At 34.8% G+C, this 17,328-nt stretch overlaps 2 protein-coding genes across 2 annotated transcripts in view; both read right to left on the reverse strand.

Annotated features, from left to right (window-relative positions):
• CRYBG3 (crystallin beta-gamma domain containing 3) overlaps window positions 1-14,745 on the reverse strand; it is a 532,216-nt gene extending 517,471 nt beyond the window's left edge. The window contains exon 1 of the mRNA XM_077994302.1: window positions 14,742-14,745. The gene's annotated coding sequence lies outside the window, so the exon portion shown is untranslated. The remainder of the gene's footprint in view (window positions 1-14,741) is intronic.
• Window positions 1-17,328, reverse strand: part of EPHA6 (EPH receptor A6) — a 927,196-nt gene that overhangs the window by 319,673 nt on the left and 590,195 nt on the right. The window lies entirely within an intron of this gene.

Genomic DNA, 17,328 nt, shown 5'->3' on the forward strand with positions numbered 1-17,328 from the left:
TCCTTTTCATCTATATTCTAAAAATCAGGTTTTTTTGGTAATACAACCCAGTTTTTACTGTAATCTACATAGAAGTTTCTTGTCTCCATTTTGGTTATTTCATGTATTGATTTCTAACTGCTTCCAAGTTTCTCAGCCTTTAGAAACCTGAACTACTTTAATCATCTAAGTGTCTTCTTTCTTGAATTTAAAGCTAAATTTTGATCAGTCTTTCTAAAGGTTTATGTAATCAGTTTTTTTCAATTTTTGGTTTTGTTGATTTTCTCTATTTTGTCTTTGCTTTTTTTTTTCCACTTTTGCTCTTGTGGCAATGATTTCTTTCCTCCTACTTTCCTTGGATTTACTGTTCTTTATTCCTTCTGTTAAATTATTTTATTTTATTTTATGTGTGTGTGTGTGTGTGAGAGGGAGTTTCACTCTGTCACCCAGGCTGGATTGTAGTGGCAAGATCTCACCTCACTGCAACCTCCGCCTCCTGGGTTCAAGCAATTCTCCTGTTTCGGACTTCCGAGTAGCTGGGATTACAGGTGTGCACCACCACACCAGGCTGATTTTTGTATTTTTAATAGAGAAGGGGTTTCACCGTGTAGGCCAGGCTGGTCTTGAACTCCTGGCCTCACGTGATCCACTCACCTCGGCCTCCCAAAGTGCTGGGATTACAGACGTGAGCCAACATGCCTGGCCCCTTCCGTTAATTTTTTTTTTTTTTTGGTGATGGAGTTTTGCTCTTGTTGCCCAGGCTGGAGTGCAAAGGTGGAATCTCGGCTGACTGCAACCTCCACCACCTGGGTTCAAGTGATTCTCCTGCCTCAGTCTCCAAAGTAGCTGGGATTACAGGTATGTGCCACCATGCCCCACAATTTTGTATTTTCAGTAGAGATGGGGTTTCTCCATATTGGTCAGGCAGGTGTCAAACTCCCGACCTCAGGTGATCCGCCCGCCTCAGCTTGCCAAAGTGCTGGGATTACAGGCGTGAGCCACAGCGCCTGGTCCTGTTAAATTCTTAAGATACTTAGTTCATTAATTTTTTGACTTTATTGTTTTCCAATAAGAACATCTGTTATACTCATTCATTTATTACCTGCATATACTGGATGCCACACTCTCTGCTATGTAATATTTTCATTATCACTCAACTAGAAGTACTTGAATTTCCTTTACAATTTATTCTTTGACTTAGGCATACTATTTTATCTTGTATTTGAGTTATTTCTTTTGAAAGATATTATTTTATATAGGTATTTTTTCAGATTTATGTACATGATTACTATTTTATTTATTCACATCTTGCTTCTTATACTATCATTTTGGAACCATTTTCCTTCTTATGCTCATTTCTTTATGGTAGGTCTTTGAGTGACAAACTCTTTTTGTTTATCTCCCTAAACACCGATATTTTCTCCTTATTCTTGAAAAAATAGTTTAGCATATATCATTGTGGGTTGACAAATGTTTCCTTTCCAAAAAATGTGACGGTACTATTTTCAATTGTTTACTTTCTGTTGTGGTAAGACACTTGCTTTAAGTCTGGTTTTCATGTTTTTTGTCAGTGATTTCTTCTATATGCCTATTTTTTAAAATGTTCCCTTTCTGTATCCCCTTTATACTATGCAGTCTTAATAAAGTTTCTAGATATGTGGTTTTTTTTCCTATTTTGAACATGTTATACTTTGTGGATTCATTGCTTCTAGAAAATTCACAACCATTATTTATATAAGTATTGTATGCTCTCCGTTCTTTGTTTTCTCTTTCTTAGAATGTAGTCCAGGATTGTTAGATTTTTTATATGTTTTTATTAGTAATTATTGGTATCATTTTATTAATATATACTGATCAATATTAATATATATGATGTATGACTATGTATCTATTTTTAAATTATAATTATATATATAATTTTATAAGTTTAATTTCCCCCGATCTGCTTATTCTTATCTTTTTCTCAATATCTTTATTGCATTTATTAGTTTTTAAACATTTCAAACGTAGTTGTTTTCTGTACGATTCTTTAATGCATCACAAGTCCTTGGGATTCTAAATCTGTTGCAGATTGTTTCTCCTCATTCACTCATGTTTTGTTTTTTTCCTGTAATTGGTGGTCTTTGATTGTGATATTATTGCCTGATCATAATCTGTGGTGTCTGTGTCTTATATTTTGAAAACTTTTCTCTAGATAGGATTTACTTCTATGTCTGTAAGAAACCAATGCATGCTGCTGGAATGGTACTACTTCAGTTTTCCTTCAGCACCTTGGCTCAGCACCAAAGACTCAGAATCAATTCTCCCTCCGAGCTGGTGGTCCAACACTCTGATCCTGACAACAGTGTTCTCAGAGCACTTTGAAATTTGCTCTCAGAGAAAACTCACTACATCAGACTGACAGCCATCTTTCTCCTCCAAGCTCAGATTTTTTTTTTTTTTTCTGACAAGAGAAGAGGAGGCAAATCCTTGAAATTCTCCCTTAACTTTTGTAAGAATAAAATTACCATCAAGAGTTTGCTTTACATACCTACCTACTTTGTAAAGAAAGAGCCTTTCAAAATGCCTACTCTGGCATTATTGTGTAAGCCAATAAATCACTTTCTAGTTAGACTATTGGACACAGCACTTTTTTCCCATTGAAAAAAGAAAAAGTAGGAGTTCAGGAGTAAGAAATCATTCATTCATACAATCACTCATTCCCTAATTTTTATTGAATGATTACACTGTGTCAGGAAAAGTGCTTTTCTCCAAGGAGGCCAAAGATACATCATATTCCCAAAATGACTTACAACCCAACAGGGAGAGACAAACATGGTCAGAGAAAGGTGTACAGTCACTTGCAATTCTCTTTTGTCCCTGCAAAATATTTACTTAGCAAAAGACATATATGGTTAAATGAAATGAAAGACATACCAGGACTATAATTATTTTAAGAAATATATTTCATCAAGGACATACGCTGACTGGAATATTTTAACTTTTGAAATGTGTTATATTTTGTATTGGATTCATTCCAAACTAATATTTTGAGAAATAAAATTTATGAATCAAATGTATTATTTTATGATTATAAATGTTAAAGACATTTGTGAATGCCTTATCTTGATCTGAGCATTTAAAAAAGGGAAAGAAGTGCGTAAGATGTATAAAATAGTTAATTTTTCTAGATTTGCTTCCTGAATGATGGATTGGGGAAAAATAACTGAAAGTTAAAACGATATTGATGAAAGATATAAAGATATTCTGTAATCATGAAAGAAAATAAATTTTCAATGAGTTAATTATATCTTAAGCATATTTAAATACATGATACTGTTTAAAAATTTTAATATCATTCCTAACGTGAATCTGTAGTGCTAAACATTACACATGTAGATGTGCAATAAATATTTGTTAAATGTGGGAAAGAAGAGAGAAATGGTATACTTTGCTTTCCTCTGCTCACTGTTTCAGCCTCATCTCTCCTTCCTCACTATATTCAAGCCACAGTACACTGTCTCTTCCTTCAACTTGCCAAGTTCCTTGCCTTGGGCTTTCACACTTGTGTTCCCTTTACCTAGAATCCTCCTATCCTCTCATTTTGTCACAGTTATTAATATTAAATACCTCTCCATCATAGGTTAGTGCCTAATCCAAAAATGAAAATGTTTCATCTCTTTAATTATTTAAAATTTTATCCACAAAGGATTTTTATCATAGCAGTTCATTTTACTCTAAGTTCTAATATAACTTTAGATTGCAAAAAAGTCTTGGATTTAATTTTTAGGAAACAGAGGGGTGTGAAGGAAATCATTCTGGATCTGCTGTCAGGCCGACACAAAAATATGTAGCACAGGAGCTGGCACATAGGGGTATTTAACGCATTTTGGTTTCTTCTCTTTCTTTCCCTGTCTTTGTTCTTTCTACTTTTTTTTCTATATTAAAACAAAGTATTAGTACAAGGCGAGGTGTAGATTTGTAATGACAAAAAGAAGTAGGTGTTTTAGATTTTCGTATGCCACAGATTATAATACTTGGGCTAAAAATTGGTCCAAAAAATTCTGACAATTAGGTGAAATGGAGACACATTTATTTTGACAACAAACTATATGACTCCATAATTAGAAAACTAGATTTTTTTTCTCAAGCAAAACTCAAGTAAAAAAAAATTCAAGTGCTTTTTAAAAGACAATTGACTAAATCAACCAACAAATTCAACCAATGTTTCTGAATGCAGAATGCAGGCATGTTTGTGAGTTTTAATTCATTGGAGTAATTTTTTTCAGGGAGCTTAATGTGTTACAGATACTTTGTTACTGATCATTTAATTTATCAAAGGAATAGAAATCAGACACGCTACATGAACTGTGATTTGAAATGTCCACTTTGTGATTTGCTTCAAACACATGCCTGAATTCAAAGACAAGTGCTTTAACAAGCTCTTCTGATACAGACTGTTAAAAACTGGTAGTATTTTTAAATCAAAGGATATATATGGTCAAGTTTGTGACCATTACGCAGGACCAGTTTGAGTTTGTTTTGTCCTTTCACAAATTCATATCCTCATCTCAACATGTATCTTGCCTAGGATATCCTCTGCCATTTTATAAAGTTTGTCTTCATTTCTAATTTTGCCTTCAACTATATCTTTTAGAAAAATTTTATCAGCTTCAAGGTGTCAAAGGAATAGATAAGACAGAATGAGAGACCAACACATCTCTTACAACTGGAGAGTAATTAATATTGCATGATTATAATAGGACATTCATCCACTAATGTTGAGAATAATGTTAAGAGAAGTAGAATGTGGTAAGTTAAAAACAAAAGAGATGATAAATGCAGCTGCACAAATCAAGCTCGCTTGAGATTACAGATAACTACTCCTAATGACTCTTTCAACTATTTGGGTTTTTTTTTCCTGTAATTTTTCAGTGAAAGCGAAGTCATCATACACTGTTTGCTTCATTGTATGAGAATCAATGTTTTTGCATGATGAACTGCCCTAATGGAAGGGGACTCTGAGTTACCTTTGTAGAGCCAAGCCACCTCGGTTACTCTGTTTTCCCCAGAGTGACCCCTCTGTTCTGCAAGTAAGTCAATCAGGAAATGCTCTCCAGGCCATTTTAATATGAAACACAAAAGCTTAGAAGTCCTCTCTAAATAATTGAAGGCAACCATTAGGAATATAGCCAACCAGTCTCTTAATGGAGAGGTCATGAGGGACAACAGGCGTAGAATCTCTCTGAAAAGTCCAAGGAACATTTGGTGGTTTATAATTGATTTTTCTGGGCAGATTTCCTTTTTTCAAATAGTAATTATATCAGTGTCATTAATAATGGCTGTTGCAAGGGGCTTTGCTTTACTCTCCAAGGCAAAAATTATATCTGGTCAAAGAAGCCTTATAATTGTTTCTAGTTATTTGAAGCAGAATACAGACTTAGGTTTTTTTTCCCTTTCATTTGAGAATCTAAGGCACTTAAGTCTACCCTTGAGGAATGAGGATAATAATAGTAGAGCCGGGAAATGAAGCAGCTTACTACACATCGCTTACTATGCGGGAATAAGCTAAAACAGTTTCGTTGTAATAGTTTAAGTCCCAGAGCACTTTTGTAGTAATTATTTTTCCTCTAAATTTTAAAGGTTTGATGCATTTCTTGAGGGTGTTAAGTACCTATCTAAATTAAGAAAGTAAGGCATTTTCTAAAAGAAATTCCTTTTTAAAGAGGTGTACTGATAAACCATTAGAAAAGATGAGCCAAATATCACAGTGTTGAGAGAATTGGTTGAAGCAGGGGAATGCCTCAGTGTTTAGCCATGCCTTTATTAAGATATTTATTTGAATATATTAAGTAATCAAATCTACATAAAAAAATATTGGGAAATGGCCTTTCTCAATTTAATTTCCGATTTCAAAACTCAACCCTATATCCAACCATTATTTTTAAAACAGGCCAGGCGCTGTGACTCATGCCTATGATTGCAGTACTTTGAGAGGCCAAGTGGGAAGGTTGTTTGAGCCCAGAAGTTCACGACCAGCCTGGGCAACATAGTGAGGCCCCCCGTCTCTACATAAAACTAAAAACTTAGCTGTGTGTGGTGGCACGTGCCTATAGTTCCAGCTACTCATGAAGCTGAGGTGGGAGAATCACTTGAGCTGGAGGTTGCAGTGAGCTGACATTGTGCCACAGCACTCCAGCCTGGACAACACTGCAAGACCCTGTCCCTTTAAAGAAAAAAAAAAAAAAAAAGTGCTGAGACAGGAGAGTTTCTTGAGGCCAGGAATCTGAGACCAGCTCCTGAAACAAAGCAAGATTCTCGCTCTACACTTCATCCTGGTTCACAGAGCCAAACCCTGACTTAAGAAAAAGAAAAACAAAGGAAAAGTTGTGCTAGGATGCATATTCAAGATTGAAATCTCTCACTGTCTCTCACACACACAAATTCATGCTACTTTGGTGGCTAATTGTTCCATACTATGAGTTGATCTATTTATGTTGCCAAGGCTCCTTATACAGCTATGTGGCACATCATTTATTTGTTTTTGATACCATAATATTGATTCAGGAAAAGTTTAAATATTTTATTTTTTAATTACCTAAGAAGGCTCTCTGTTGGTTTATATAATCCAGTTTAAGAATCTCTTTTATAAATTGAATTTTTCAGTACTGACACAATATTAACTACTTGCCCATGTATCTTTAGTTTCTATGAATAATTATACAGGGAGAGAAGACGTCCATTGTTTACAAAGGTCGTTTCAGCCTTGTGTGAAATAGGAAGTTTGCTTTCATAGAATCTGGCCTACTTTACCTATCAAAACTATTAAGGTGTTATGAGTGTCAAAACAATATAAATTCTTAGCGCTGAATATGAAGTCAAAGGGATAAGTTGTTCTGTTTATCTTTTATAATGGGGGTATATACCCCCATAAAGTTGCTTACTTGAGAAATTAGTTACGTTTTTTATTTTAGAGACAGAAAAATCCTACATTGGCTATTTAAATGATATGACCCAATTATTTGGAAATAAAAACGGTCTGTTGTGTGTATAAAGTTAACGTTAACATGGTGAATTTTGGACAGCACAGTCCAGTCTTGCAGGGAAATTCTAAAAAAGGAAATTGTCATATCAATGAACTGTCTAGAGCATTGTTTAAAAACCGTGGGCATTTCTAAATAGGTATATCTCATTTCTTCCCGACAGATTTCTGTTGAAGTCAAACTAAAGTACCACAGATGCTGCCAAGCTGCCTGATACGGTGGTCAGTCCTCACGATTGACCTCAATAGTACCCACCTTCTGTTATTCACACCATTACACAGTCTCCTCTCATATTATCCTAGGGTTGGCCTGTGAGACCCATAGAAGGCTTGGTCACACAGCTAATTAGTGTCAAAGCCTGAATTCTAACATAGGTCTGTCAAAATCCACGATGACTAGAGAATTACTTACTTTGATTCTCCAGTAGCTGAAAAGGAGCATAAAAATAAGCGGAAGTTGAAGCAAAGAGAAGTTTAAGGACTTGTTCAAGGTCTACAACTAGTTAGAGACCCAGCTGATATTAGAACTAGGCAGTTCAATTTGATTTAAACCAGTTTATTATTTTAAATTATAGTACATTTTTGTTCCTATTTGACAGATACCTTACTTCAAAAATGTCAATGTGAATCCATTAGAGAGCCACCAAATATTAAATGAGAAAAAGAAGAAAAATGAAATTGCAATGGTCTATCCACTTTTAGAGTTCCATCAATATTAAAATATATTTTTATTACAGTTTCTTATTAGACAGGTGGCTAAAATCTAATTGATAATGATGAAGTAGGTCAGTGTTACTCAATTGGTTAGTAGCTAATTAGCTCATCTTAATATGAGTCAACATCAATGAAATGCACTCAGTAAATATTATTATTTTTGTCTTTTTCATAATCCATTTGAAGTATTAAGATTTTGTTCTATACATTCAAGACCAAAAATTTGTTTCAAGGATTAGAAGTGTGCAAACATTTTATCGTCCAACTCATTTTTTATTCTATTTCTGGTTTATTCAAGAAAATCAGATCCTGGCCCTAAAATAAACATGGGTTCCCTTTATCCAAGAGGCCACACTTCCTAATGCTGAATATACTACAAATCTTGGAAGTTAGACTTTCCCTCTGGTAGTAAAAATCTGCAAATCAAGTCAAATTAGGAGAACAGAGCCGCTCGCATGTTTCTTAAGGAAAATTCCTGTTAAAAGATTGCATTTTCTTTATAATATAATATTTTGAAAGCTATAGAGCCTAATAATAATTGTACTTTAAAATGCACAGTTTACACACACACACACACATATATACATACACTTTTTACAGAAGCATTTCTTGGAGGAGAATATCTCTATAAGGAAACCCAACTAAATTTCTGATAGCTACTAAGGTAAGCTGCTACTCTGCCTTACCCTCTATATGCTATATGTTTCCTCTACTCTGGTTCCTGAAGATAAATGGAGTCAAACAATGCCACTCGGTAAAAAGCTACCTCACCATTTTTAGGAAATTTCTTAATATAAACTTCACAGTTTTTCACAGGTTTCAAAATCCTTGGAAGAAATAAATGCATCTTTGTTCAATATGTAGATTTTCTTACTAAGATTTTCAGATCGAAGGGAGTAGCAGTAGAATATCAGAAGTATCAGAAGCAAAAAAGTAAATATATGATTTGGTAAATATGTTTGTACTTGTAGCCCCAAATAGTGATTGTGTAAGGAATAGGCACAAATATGGTAGCATTTTTAATTGCATCTGAAATGAACAAATCTTGTATTTGTCTCCAGGGAATATGACTCAGTCAACTCTTTGGTAAGGCCAGTTATCAAGGAAAAATTTGCTAAGGGTTAGATAACATAATCTAGTTGCAGCTCTTATCTTGAAATTTATATTTAAAAGCTAGTAAGATTTATCTTTAGGTATTTAGTCCTTTATCATTTTGGGATGGTAAATTAGATGCTTGCCTTGTACTTTTGGCTTGTGAAAGAAAAAATAATCTCAGGACCCCAAATTCACCATGCCAAAAGGAAGGTAAAGCTTGGGAAGTCAGCCATGAAAAAACTGCTTTCCTTTAGTTCCCAGACAGAGAACTGTAATTTCACAACCTTGTAGCATAGCCTCATTTCTGTTGCACCCTCTTCACATGCTTAGTTTATCTTATGTAAAATGTAGATTTACTAACACAACGTACAATTGACTTTTTCCTTTACTCCCTGTTGTCACACATAAAATGTAGATTTACTGGGGCTAATCACAGCCTCATAGGAATGTAACGATCTGCTTCACTGCCTACCCTCTTTCCCCTTTTCTCCCTGCTGCTTGTTCTTTCCCCTGTAAATACTTAGGTTCCTAAAACCCTCTTTGGGAAAAACTCAGTCACAGATGCTCCTATGGCTGTATTTTTTTCCCCAGGCACATCCTCAACCTTGGCAAAATAAACCCCTATCTGTTGAGACCTGCTTCAGTCACCTTTTGGTTACAGGCTTTCAAAAGTAGCAACATTATATTTACATTTTTCATTGCTGGAGGAGTAGTTTTTTGAAGGCTGCCTGCACTGTGAATTGTTACATTTTTTTAAAATGGTGTCTGTGAGTTTTGTTTCTTTGATTTTCACCAAACTAGAGCAGAAATTTAGAGGAATTTTGAATTTATGTCCTTGTTCCTCCCCAGAAGACATTTTCTAAAAAAAAAAAAAAAAAAAAAAAATACTAATAATCCCAAGCTACACTGATTCTTGGTAGGTATTAGCCCAAATGCTTAAAGGGGACATTGTGATCTCTGACAATTTAATATTGCAGATAATATAACCTCTGGACTCCCCAAGTATATCCCACATTGTATTATTTTCTTTCCTCCAAACAGTACAGATTCTTTAAGAGAAAGTGGACATTTTTAAGAAGCAAATAATCACTTAAAACAGCTTTATATTTTTTCTCTTTTCTTACAAATGCAAAACTTGATAGTATATGTAGATTTCCAGATTGCTGAAGAAATTGAATTACTGTTTCATCCTTATCTTTTTATGTACTTCTCTGTCATTTTAAATTTATATATATATATATCATATTTTCACTGAAAACATCAAATGTCTCATTCATTCTTTAGTCTTATTTGATTTTTTTCTATCACCTTGCATAGCAAAGCATAGCAAAATGAAAATAAGCTTCTGCAGTCATGGAAGCTCAGAATTGGAAAACAACTTAGATTATTTATTCTAACGTCATCGAAAAAGAGATAAAGACATGGAATTCAGGAAAAGTGGCGAGGAAGCAAATTCAGAAATGTATGACTAGGAACATGGAAGCAACTGAATATGAGGTTAGAATTTTAAACTGAATTAAAAGGTGTAACTTGGAACTGACTGAAATATGGCAATTTAGCAGAAGTGGGAGTAATTATGTAGCCTTACCTAGTTGTACACAAGATCAGGCTGGGACTGAAATTCTACAATATGATTCCACATCACCAAAAGAATTCCAGCCCTCTGAACAGTAGTAAAGAGGGTTTTGTTTTCTTGTAACCAGAACATAAACTTTGATAGTCATAACCTTTATTTTGGTCTCTAAATGTAGATATTGATGGGGTTCAAAACATGCTATCCCCAAATACGGCACCTTGGAATTTGAGCAAACGGCAAAAGTAGAAAGATCACCCTTTGACTTTCCCCTGCCCTCCTCCTCTGAATCAGGTCAAGAGCCCCTCACTCGAGAGGTGCTGTCCCTATGCCCAGAGGAAAGAACATCCTTATCTATAAAGACACAAATACATAAAAAACAATCTGAACAGTAGGTCTTGTTAAGCGACTCCCCCCGATTTTATTACCATTGGATTGTATCCCTTTGCTTAATCACACTTCTGTACAACTGTCCACTTTTGTTCAAACCTAAGCATAAAAATACATAGGTTTCTCTATTTCTTTGGGTCTCTATATCTGAAGGCTTCTGGCCTATGTAAAACTTACATTAAATAAATTTGTAGGCTTGTCTCTTCTTAATCGGTTTTTCATAAGGACCTCAGTTATGAGCCTAGAGATGGAAAAGAAAGATGTTTCTTTTCCCCTATAGCATATTCAAAAGTTTAAATGAAGTTTATTCAGAGTCCTTAGTTTTACCAACTAGTTTTTCCTTTCTTGGATGTTCAAATCTTTAATACACTAAATGCAGCTTCTATAGTTTTAAACAAATCCATTCTTCAAACCAAACCAAAGATAGAATAAGTTTTATAAAACAGGAGACACTTTAGGGGTATAGTTACTAGATATTTGTAATTGTCATGTGTTTGCAGACTCTGCAGTGTTGGTGTCAATGTATTTTTAATTTCTTCCTATTTGATAAGGGTATACCATACAGATGCTGCTGTGGATGCTGTATTGGCCCAAGTCAGAGTCTTGCTACCATGAGAATCTCTGCTGTAGGCACTATGGCCCTCCCTGGGCTTACTAAGCCAGACAAGCTTCCACAGAGAATGTGATGTTTGCTGAACAACATGGAAATTGGATATAAAACCTTTATAATGAGTGTTTGTAACAGTAAATTCCCTTGCTGTCCATTTTCCTTCAGGTAATGCTGTTTTAATTAGTACCGAATGCTCCCATCTAATTTCTCAGTGGTGGACACTGCAACAAATAATTATGGGGAAAAAAAAAAAAAACAAACCATAAAAACATTAGTTACCAGTTCAGGAACCTGCTGATTCCATTATAAACACTGAATTGTATCCAAAATTGACTTGGGCCTTTATTCACTGCATTTTGCTTCAGATTAATACTTGTGGTTCTGATGTCATGTAACATCTACAGATCAAAAACATCTATAAATCATGTAAAATCTACAGAGATGCTAGCCAGTTATAGAGACATAGCATGTAAGTTCACATCTATGTTGAGAGTATTGAGATTATTTTCCCCTTTATCAACACTCGATTAAATGAGGTGAAGGAGAAGTAGGTCTTCTAGAGAGTGACAGCTCAGAGCAATGCTGGCATCACCTAGGAGTTTGCTAGGAATCCAAAATCTCATGTTACCACCTCTGACACTACTCATCCGCCCAATCAAATGTATTACAATCTGCATTTCAGCAAGATCCCCATGTGATCCATATACACTTTCCTTTTCTTAGTTCCTTGTATAATAACCACATTTAACTTTATATGATAGTTTACATTAATATTTACAAAATGTATGAATTAGACAGTCACCGGGGAAGGAACAGGCAGAGAACAAAGATGTGTGTCTGTACCTAAATAATGGATGGAGGTAAGAGTAGCTTTCCTGGAAGTAAAGATAAAATTCTCTTCCTCCCTTGGGCAAACACTTAAGTAAAGGAAATACAACAAAAGAAAATGAGGAATGTATATTGAGTAGCATATAAGAAGAAAGGATTGTTTTTCTTTCTTATGTTGATTATTGTTACAATAATTGCTTCATATATTTTTATACAAAGATGCATGTTACTGATTATCTATCTTGAGATAAATGAGGGATAATTATTAGGTTGTTATCTGTGGAAAAACTATACTGAGAAAGTAGAATAAGAGGATTAGGGAGGAAGAAAAAAGACTTACTCTGCAGAGTGTGATATTGAGGAGTATGCGACTTTCAGAAAAGACACCAAGATTTCAACCTTGTTTTAAAAGAGGCTACTTTAAATCTTCCCTGATTGATAAAAATATTTCCCATAATGAAAAGCTTTCCACAAATGTCCTTACAGTTTTAATAATACACTGTCCTCAGTGTCACAAAATTATTTATTTTTAATTAAAAAGCAAAGATAGTTTTTCTATAATCTGTGAACTAGGTGAAACACGTGCCGGTTATGTTTCATATAAATAATTATTGGCCATCTGGATATAAGAAATGCTACCTTTTTCGTGATGAGTTTTCCTAAAATCTAAAAACTGCTGACTGTGATAAAAATTAACAAGAATACTTTAAGAAAAAAAGACTTTAACAGTCATGGTGTCTTAAAATACTGGATGTGAGAATAATGAACTGTTATGAGGGGATTCATGTTTGCAAAATGAGCTACCAGTTGATAATTAGTGGAGCTGTACAACACCCTGGTGAGATAGGTATGTTTCATTCCTACCATTTTGCAGATGCAAAATTGGCATGAGAGAGTAATGAAGTGTTTGGCCTCAGGGAACCTAGAAAATCAGCATCAGCAGGAAGCACTGACTTTCTGAGACATCCGCTGTGATGTAAGGTAGGATGGCCAGCTTTATCACCCACTTACTGGCTGTGTGATTTTGGTAAAGATACTTAACCTTCTTGTGCCTTAGTTTCTTCATCTGTAAAATGGGAAGAATAACACTATTTTCCTCAAACATTTGTTGTTAGGAGTAAATCAGTTAGTCCTTGCAAAAAACTTAAAAGATTACCTGGCATATAATCGGTCAACAATCGGTATCTATTAATTACCATCTAGTGCCTCTCTGAGCACTAAGGATAGGAAAGTGAACGAAATAAATCCTTGCCCTCATGAGCTTACATTCTTGTTCTTAACAGAATGGTCTCTCAGCTGATAGACATATGTACATAGGTCTTTCTTATGAACAGGTAGAAACAGAAAGTCTTGCTGGCTTTCTTTTTTTTCTGCCTTTAAAAAAAATTGTTAGAAGTAATTTTACAGTGGCTGCATGATACCTTAATTTCCTGGGAATGAGTTCTGAACAAAGAGAGAATTTTACTAATTCAGCTAGAACGTTATTGAAAGGAAATAGCTGTGTTAGGCAAGGATTGAGGGTTGAAATCACCTCTTTTCTTCAGGGACTCGTAAACTACTGGGGGGAGTCCAGATCCACAAATAAGTAACTCTGATTAAGACTAATTTTGGTAAATATAACTGTTAGAGTCTGAATGTTTATGGCCTTCCAAAATTCATATGTTGAAATAATCACTTCCAAGACCATGGTATTTGGAGGTGAGGTCTTTGGGAGGTGATTAGGTGTAGAGCCCTCATGAATGGGATTACTGCTCTTATAAAAGAGACCCCAGAGAACTCCCTTCCCCTCTGCCATGTGAGGACACCGTGAGAAAACCACTGTCTATGAACCTGAAGAGGCCCTCACCCGATGCCAAAGCTTCTGGCGCCTTGGTCTTGAACTTCCTGGTCTCCAAAACTATGGCAAATAAATGTCTATTGTTTATAAGCCACATAGTTTATTAGTTTTTATCATAGTAGCCCAAACGGACTGAGAGAATAATGAAATAACAAAGAAGCAAGAGAAGGAAGTGTACCTTGCTTGGGCAGAGAAAAAAAGGGAAGGAAAGAGGGAAAAGTAGGGAGGAGAAAGGAAAATAGGGCACAGGAGGAAAAATAAGAATGTGAACACAAAGGTTAAGGACAGAAGGGAACAGAGATAAGAGAAGGGTGCTATGATTGGAATGTCTTCCCAAAGTGTTAGGATTACAGGCATGAGCCACCGTGCCCGGCCTCATTTTGAAATTTAATTGTCATTGTAACAGTATTAATAGGTGGAACCCTTAAGAGATCATTAGGCCATGAAGGCTACGCCTTCTTGGTGGGATTGGTGCTTTATGAAAAGGCAAGTATGGCCCTCCCCTTCCCCTCTCTTTGCTTTTCTCCTCTTCTGTTGGGTGAGGAATAGCATTTCTCCCCTGTGGAGGATATGGCATTCAAGGAGCCATCTTGGAAATGAGGAAGGGGCCCTCACCAGACACCAAACCTACTGGCACCTTAATCTTCCCAGCCTCTAGAACTGTGAGAAATAAATTTCTGTTTCTTGTAAATTACCCCGTCTCAGATATTATGGTATAGCATCACAAAACAAACAAAAACAAAGGGTATGCTTGCTCTTCAATATGTATAGAAGAGGGTTTGGACTGTTTCAAAGGGGAAGACTGAGAAGTTGGGAGCAGGTGATGTCTTAGTTCCCTCATTATACGAATGGGCACTACTGGAGAGCCTATTGGAGAAAAGTATTATTAGTAAGTAAAAAAATAAAATAAAATAAAAAGTTTTGTAACTTATCTTGACTTCCCGTATTATTTTAAAGTGCTTTTTCATAGTCAAGTTATATTCACTTGAGTTAAAGAAAAATGAAAGACTGAGTATGAAAAAGAAAAGTGACTTAAAAATTAGGGAATGTAATTAACTAAGGAATATCTAACTAATTATAACCCACAAAGCAATATATTCTCTTTCTCACATATCACTCTTAATAAACAAACATGCAGACACACATACCACAGACACACTCAGACACATCACACACACAGAGAGAAAGAGAATAATGCCAGGGTCTTAATTTCTACATATAATTATGATGTTAAGAATACTGCTCTCTATGGTGAGGTATTTTAAAGAATGTGTGTGTGTGTGTGTGTGTGTGTGTGTGTGTGTGTGTAATTTCAGTAGATTTCAATGAAAAACCACAGTTATCTGAAGGATGGGATAACATTAAGATAGTTTATCTATATAACAGTATATACACAAACATGAGCATTTGACAATAGCTAGAACTGTAAAAGATTACCTAGATCTAGATCTTTCTAGGTCCTTATTTTACAGATGAGAAAACAGAACTATGAAAGTTGAGATCTGAGCCAAACTCAAATATTTGAATACTCAGACCAGTGCTTTTTTTTTCTAATATATCACTCTCTGAGCAAAGATCACTGATAACAATAGTATGTTGTTTAACCTCAGGTATTTGTAGACACTTCACATTCCAAGCAGGTTAACTTATTTCCTAATTTACAGAAAAATGCATTTGAAATAAAAACTTTAAACAGCATGAATTCCTCAAAGAATTGCGTAAATATGGATATTTTGTGGATCAATTATGTGTATAGCAATACAGAATAACTGATTGAAATGAAATGCAATTTTTTAACAACATGGCACCAATATTAAAGACAAGAGTATATAAACAGTACAATGAGCCAAGCATTAATTCTCCAATAGTTCTTCAAGAATTTAGCTATCTTTTTTAATAGTTAGTGCTCCAGCAAATCAACTTGGATTACTTTTATCTGTTCCTGTTTCCATTTGCCAGCTTATGTGTTTTGTGTTTAAGAGCTTGTACCTGTAGCCTTCTTTAGAACCTAAACTCGGGCTACTGGAGCCACTGCAGAGAACCAGAAGTGCCTATGAATTTTTTTTGCACACCATATATGTACTTACACCAAAGGCTGTAGCCAATAACTGACTAAAGCCAGAGTAGAGAAGCCCAGATTCTTTGTTTTCATAAGATGAACTCTGAGATATAGTTTAGAATCCAGAGCTTCCTTCATTGTCACTCAGTTTGATTGACACCTTCCTTCACAGTATTGATGGCCCCATTCTTTCGCTGGTTCCCCTGGGAGTTTGCTTAATCATTTGCATACAAATACTTGTCTCTGGATCTGCTTTTGGTCAGACAACTAGTAAAGACGTAGACTAAAGCTATTTAGGATCCATCCATTCATCCATATTTATCCATACTAGCTACCTCCCTCTGTTTTCCCTGCTGCTGTCCAAATACCTCATTCGCTCACTCTTCCAAATAGGCAAAACTTGAAACAGACCAGTGTGCATCTTATTCTATTCTGTATTTCTCTATACTTACATAATAATATACAAATATAAACATATGAGAGAATATTTGTGTCCCAAAAATGATATTATATGTTTTTATATATATATTTCTTTTTAATCTTTTCTTACTGAACAATATTTAGATTACTAATAAAGAAAGAAATTAGCACTTGAAACTGAATTCTATTGTAATTTTCCATAGTTATAAGTTATAAATCTTTGCTTGGAATGAGAAACCATGTCATAGATACAGATATGTAAAATGTACAGTTAGAATCTGAAGTCAAAGTAGGTAAAAATTTCAATGCTATCATTTTATGTTCTCTCTGAAAGATTTTAGCATTCTAACATTTTTGATTGGTTGCTTATATATTGTCTATTTATACATGAAAGAACAATTATTTTATTTAGTTTGTACATAATTCTCATGCTATCATTTTCTGATTCTATGTTGTATTATTTGCCAAATATTTCCTTAATGCTTGCTCAAGTGATTTTTATACTAATTTAGAGTTATTCATCTTTAGGTCTATTTATACCTAATTTTTACAAGCCGCCAAAAAGGTTGATATGTTTATTTCCATTTTGTGAATATGAAATCTGAGGCATAGGGGGCTTAATTGAGTTTTTCCTGGCCATAAGCATAATGAGAGGCAGACTCAGAACATGAATTAGAAATCTTTGACTTCCAACTCCATGTTTAATCCATTAGTAGTGGGTTATTGCTATTTTCTTACGAAATAAACTCCTTTATAACATTACCTATTCCATCATTAAAATAAAACCTATGTAATAAAGCCA

The sequence above is a fragment of the Macaca mulatta genome, chromosome 2 (genome assembly GCF_049350105.2).
Source record: "Macaca mulatta isolate MMU2019108-1 chromosome 2, T2T-MMU8v2.0, whole genome shotgun sequence".
NCBI lineage: Eukaryota > Metazoa > Chordata > Mammalia > Primates > Cercopithecidae > Macaca > Macaca mulatta.